The following is a 6000-nucleotide window of genomic DNA, read 5'->3' as shown; positions in this document are numbered from 1 at the left end:
CTGTGATTGCCGTAAAATGCTGAAGGAACTCAGTAGGAGGTAAAGGTATACTACTGACATTTTGGGCCTCAGCCCACAAGCCCGTGCTGCCCAAATATACCCATGACCAATTAATGTATTGACCCCCCCGGTATGTCTCGGGAACGGTGAGAGGAAACTGGCGTGCCCAGATGAAAGCCTCGCAGACACGGGGAGAAACTCCTTAAAGACAGCGGCAGATTCGAACCTGGGTCGCTGGTGCTGTAATGGCGCTAACGACCACCTCTGATTTACATGTAGACATACAGCACGGTAACAGGCCCGCACTGCCCAATTTACACCCCATTAACCTACAATCCCAGTAGGTTTTGAACTGTAGCCCTGGGGGGGGGGGGGGGGGGAATTCCCCATGCAGACTCGGGGAGAGCATGCAAACTCCTTACAGATAGCACGGGGCTTGAACCCTGGTCCCCATCGCTGGCACTGTAATGGTGTTGCGCAAACTGCTACACCAACCATGCTGTTCACTATATAAGCAAAGCCCAGGAAGGAATCTGAATTAAAGAGTGGGGAGAGAATGGTCTGGACCCCTCCCACTCGAGGAAGGGCTCAGGCCCAGAGCGTCAGGGATAGATCTTTACCACCCGTGGAAGTTGTGAATCTGGCTGAGTTCATCCAGGATTTCTATATCAAACGGGGAGCTGATGAGTGGGGGAGAGAGAGAGGAGGGGTTGCAGAGGTTTGGGGAGATGAAGAGAAAATGGCACCCCAGTTCCAAGCAGGTGGGGAATGAGTCCAGGCTCTCGCCATCCCGGCTGGCTCTTCTGGGAAAACTACAGAAAGTGGGAAGAGTTTATCACGTGGACATCGAGCAGGAGGAGGGCTCTCATCTCGGGAAGCCAATGAGACCTTGCCCCAGGTGACCTTTCACCCCCCTCACTTTTCAATCATTAATCGCCCTCGACTAATCAAAACTCTGTTTCCCCCCCCCACCCCACCATCCAAGAATGAGGGGGGTCCAAAAGCCCGTTACCCTCTTGAGGTGGAGAAATTCCACCCCATTCCCATATTAAATGGACCGCTAACAGTGCCCCAGGGTTCGAATCCAGCACTGTCTGTGAGGAGTTTGCATGTTCACTGACGTCAGAAAAAAGACCGGCCGGGACAACAAAAGGTGTTAATTGGATATAATAAGAGGAGAGGTGAGAGTTGATTTTGGCTCTGGGAAAGGAGACGGGAAAAAGGGGAGAGAGACAGAGCTGTGGGGGGGGGGGGCGGGGGGGTGTTAATAGAAGCCAGAGCAGTTGACGTTAATGCCGTCCGATTGGAGGGGGCCTGGACAGAAGATGGGGTGCTGCTCCTCCGATTTGCGGGTGGTTTCAGTCTGAACGTGAGCAGACCTGTCAGCAAGGTACCCAGACAGACACGGGGAGAGTGTACAAACTCCTCACAGACAGCGTGGATTCGAACACCGGCCCTGGTCGCTGTAAGAGCGTTGCCTAACCGATTTGGAAGGTTCAGGTTCTACTCGATGGTAAGTGGGGGGGGGAGGCTAATCAGGGCAAAACACTGACTCCAAGGGCAGGAGACCGAGCCTGTGTGTGGTGGCTGGTGTCATTCCTCTCCACTTGGGTGGGGGGGGAGGGGGGGAAGAGAGAGAGGATAACAGTCGAGGTCACAACGGCCGGAGAACAATGGGGACATTCAGGGACCATATTCCTGCCAGCTCTGCCTGCACCATGGAGTTGCCCAGGCCTCTCCTCACCATCTCCCTCGCACTTCTCCTGCTGGGCAAGTACTGCCAAACCCTCTTGTTAGCAACCCGGCCCGGGGACACACCCGCCCGGTGGAGGCTGACGGCTGGGAGCAGGAGTCGGCCCCATTTGAACGGAGAGTGGGACGACGTTCACCCCACCCCCCGAGGATTTCTGTCAGGGCCACGTGTCACCGATCCCAAGGGCTGGCATTACCAGCCCATCCTTAAAACTGCCCAGACTGGGCCGGGGAGAGGGGAGGGAGCAAAGTACCTTCCCCTCCCCACCCGGTTAAACTCACCCACCTCAGAGGGATGTGGAAATGCCCTCCCTCAGTGTAGGCTGTAATGCTAAAGGGTGTGGTGGAAAATGACCTAGGAATAATCGTGACAGGGTGTGGAGCAGAGGGAGGGGTTGAATGGCCTTACCCCTGCCTTGACACTCTGACGGAGGGACCTCCAGCTGGTAATCAGACCTACTCAAGGAGCAATCAATCTCAGACGCCTCAATAACAGGTGCTGGTTCCCTTCCTCCCTCCCTCTCTTTCTCTCCCCCTCTCCCACCCTCCCTACCTCTCTCCCCCTCTCCCTCTCTCACCCTCTCTCTCTCAGAATTCTACATGGCTGCTAGTATTCACAACTTCTCCTGGCCGTTGAGTAACATAGTTAAAATATTCCCAGGGAGAGGTCAGACTGGGGTTAAAGGTTTCCCTAGGGAGAGGTTGGTCTGGAGTTAAAGGTTCCCCAGGGAGAGGTCGGTCTGGGCTTAAAGGTTCCCCGGGGCATTTGGATTGGATGGTGGGAAGTTGGTTGTAGCTGACCCTGTTTGTCCCTCTGCTACAGGCAGACTGCAACTACACCATGATCTGTGTGAAGGAACTGCGTCCTGTCTGCGGCACTGACGGCCAGACATAAAGGAACCGGTGTGACCTGTGCAAGGAAAAAATGTGAGATCCAGGGGCGGTCTCAGTTCTGACCCCTTAGCAGCTCAGGCTGATGTCCAAGGTCTCCAGGAGAGGAAACGCCAGCATTCTGGCACACTGGGAATGGCAGGTAGTCTGGGACTCATTCCCCATGGCCCTCAGGGAGCACGATTGTTCAGCAGATGTTTCTCCAGAACAGGGGGTCAGAACAATATGCAGGAATCCCGGCTGTGGGAAAAGAGTAGCAAATTCCCCTATACCTGTCAATTCCGAATCTCGCCTGTCAATCATTCCAAATTTCGTCTGTCAATCATTCCAAATTTCCCACACCTGTCAATCATTCTGAATTCCCCCTCGCCTGTCAATCATTGCAAATCTCGCCTGTCAATCATTGCAAATCTCGCCTGTCAATCATTGCAAATCTTGCCTGTCAATCATTGCAAATTTCCCCATGCCTGTCAATAATTCTGAATTATAACAACTCTCTGTTCTGGAAACCAGAACAGTGACCTCTCTCCCTGCTCAGGGTGAGGGAAGAGGGAAGGGAGGGGTGTTCTTCCTCTTGCCCCATGTATATATCCATCCCACTGCATACAAATACCCTTAGGGGACTGTGGACATGGTCCTGGCTGTAGGATCTTGCTGTGCACTGCCTACCACCCCACCCCGGTGCACATCAGCACTGCACAGAGCTTTCGAGGATGCTGATGGTAATGGAGGGAGTTTTTCATGAGGGATCAGCGGGGGGGATATTGACAGGACGGGTGAGTGGGCAAGAACAGAGAACATAGAACATTTCCGCACAATACAGGTCTGTTGGCCCAGAATGTTGTCCCAACTTACAGAAGCCAACTCCACAAATTAACCCCTCCCTGCCCCTTAACCCTCTATTTTCCTTCCATCCACGTGCCTGTCGAAGAGTCTCTTAAATGTTCCAGCCTCCACCACCACCCTCCGGCAAAGCATTCCAGGCCCCCTCAACTCTGTGTAAAAAAATTGCTGATCCCGCCCTTGGAAACAGGCACTGGCCGTCCACCCTGTCGACGCTTCTCAGAATCTTGTCGACCTCGATCAAGTCTCCTTTCATCCTTCTTCGCTCCAGAGAGAAAAGTCACACCTCTGCTAACCTCACCTCATGAGACTTGTTTCCCAATCCAGACAACATCCTGGTGAATCTCCTCTGCCCCCTCTCCACGGTGTCCACATCTTCCCTGTCGTGAGGTGACAAGAACTGAACACAAAAGTTCAGCCAAAGGATTGGTGAGGGTGGGGCGGCAGGATGACAGGCTGCTGTTGAAGTGGGGGGGTGGGGCATCTGTCACCCCGAGGGAACAGGCATCTGTCATCCCGAGGGCACAGGCAGGAACAACACGCTGAGTTTTATTACAAGTGGTGGCGAAATGCTGATGCAGCGCCAGCAATAAGTACTGGGGTTCAAATCTCGTGCAGTCTGCACGTTCTCTCCATGTGGGTTTTCCCCGGGGGAGTGGGGCTCTGGTTTCCTCCCACCCTAGGTTAATTGGGTGTAATTGGGCAGAGATCTACATTTAAATTTAAATTTGGTGTGAGGCTAAAAGGGGGAAATCTTGGCACGACAGCACTGGTCTTGGTGAGATGGGACCCAGAACATTGTCTCCAGTTTGTGAAGATCCATCATGACTTGGGCCTGGTGGGTTAATCCGTCCCTGTGTGTGTGTGTGTGTGTGTGTGTGTGTGTGTGTGTGTGTGTGTGTTGTTGGACTCTGGCTTTAACTTACTCTTAATTTAGTCTATGCGTAGTCTGAGTCCAGCGCGTTCTTTGAATGAAGTGATAGGAGAAGGTATTCGGTTCAACAGTCAATTTATTACACAGCACAAGAATAAAACTTAACAGAGCTCTGGGTCAGTCTGTTAGTTCATAGGTCACCTGCCAGTGAGCTACTCCCCGAGACTGACCCCTATTGTCCAGTTGGCACAGTTTATATAGGTCAATCTTATCACACAGAACAAAAGTTGTTTTCCCTGCTAGATCTTTTTGCATAAGGGTTATCACAAGTCATCTCCTGTTTTGCAGATTTCTGGGGTGTAGCATTCCCATGTTAATCCTCCAGGCCAGACTATCCTGTTGTTTAGATCTGAAATTAATTCATCCCCAGATATTTCTAATCACCATTCGGTCCCTGTCTGGTCAATTTCTGCTGTTCTCTTTAACACCTCCTTGTGCCTTAATCTTCCTCCTCGACTGGTTTTCCATTCCCTTTGATTCTTGCGGGCCATTCTTTGTTCTGATCTGGCCTGTGTCTCCTGTGCTACTTCCCACCTCCTTCAGTTGAGCATTCCTCCTAAATCGTTTTATGCATATCCTCTCCCTGTATCTTGGGAACAGCCAATTTTGTTCAGCCAACTTTGCTCCATGCTGTGACAGCCACTTAGCCACATTCCTCTTTCCCTGACTCATGCAGTACAAATAAACTTATTGATTAATCATTTATTTCATACTGTTTTAACCCCTAGATTCCAACAGTGTGGAGACAGGGATCCAGGTCAGATTGCTGTCGGTGGGACCTGGAGTGACTCAGTGTGTGAAGGGAGATCGGGCTGGACCTGAACTTCCTGGAGTCCAGGAGAATCCCGCTGAGATTCAAGGTCCCTTTATTGTCATGTAACCGTACAGAACATGTAATGTTACATGAAATTGTCGTCTGCCTGCCACAAGGCCACTAGTGTTGCTCAGCGCCCCCTACAGGATGAGAGAAGGAGAAGCAAGAGAGAGTCCCTGCAGTTGAGTGTCCGTGGGTTCGCCTCCCACAGCCTCTCCAGATCTGAGCCTCCGCTGTGATCAGCACCCCGAGGGCCCCTTCGGGTGCCACTGGCCCTATGACCGAGCGGTTGGACCTTTCAGAGCAGCCCTGTGACTCCACTCTCTGCTCCCCAGGGTCCACAAGAGCATCTTAGATAGAAGATTTGGAAAGGGGAGAATTGCCTTCCTTGTCTCCCACCCGCCCCCCTCCCCCGAGATGGATACACCTGCAGAATTCATCACTGCGGCTGCAGGCGGAGAGCTCCTTGGACACTAAATATAGACCCAGGAGTAAGAATATGGTATCGTTGGAGATGGTCAATTTATAAATTGTTGGACTCTGGCTTTAACTTACTCTTAATTTAGTCTATGTGTAGTCTGAGTCCAGCGCGTTCTTTGAATGAAGTGATAGGAGAAGGTATTCGGTTCAACAGTCAATTTATTACACAGCACAACACAGCACAGCACAAGAATAAAACTTAACAGAGCTCTGGGTCAGTCTGTTAGTTCATAGGTCACCTGCCAGTGAGCTACTCCCCGAGACTGACCCCTATTGTCCAGTTGGC

General features: G+C 51.9%; 1 protein-coding gene across 6 annotated transcripts in view; it reads left to right on the top strand.

The window, feature by feature from the left end:
* Positions 1-967: 967 nt before the first annotated feature.
* The window catches only part of LOC138740903 (serine protease inhibitor Kazal-type 1-like), a 99890-nt gene continuing 94857 nt past the window's right edge, over positions 968-6000 (top strand). For 3 of the 6 annotated variants that reach the window (XM_069894207.1, XM_069894206.1, XM_069894200.1), the window contains exons 1-2: positions 968-1181; positions 2576-2679. The gene's annotated coding sequence lies outside the window, so the exon portion shown is untranslated. Of the gene's footprint in view, positions 1182-1281; positions 1514-1672; positions 1775-2127; positions 2249-2575; positions 2680-6000 lie in introns of those variants that run through there. The other 3 variants (XM_069894202.1, XM_069894203.1, XM_069894204.1) reach the window with 3 other exon arrangements.

The sequence above is a fragment of the Narcine bancroftii genome, chromosome 8, assembly GCF_036971445.1.
Source record: "Narcine bancroftii isolate sNarBan1 chromosome 8, sNarBan1.hap1, whole genome shotgun sequence".
Lineage (NCBI taxonomy): Eukaryota > Metazoa > Chordata > Chondrichthyes > Torpediniformes > Narcinidae > Narcine > Narcine bancroftii.
Note: the sequence above shows the minus strand (reverse complement) of the source record. Positions and strands in the feature narration are given on the sequence as shown.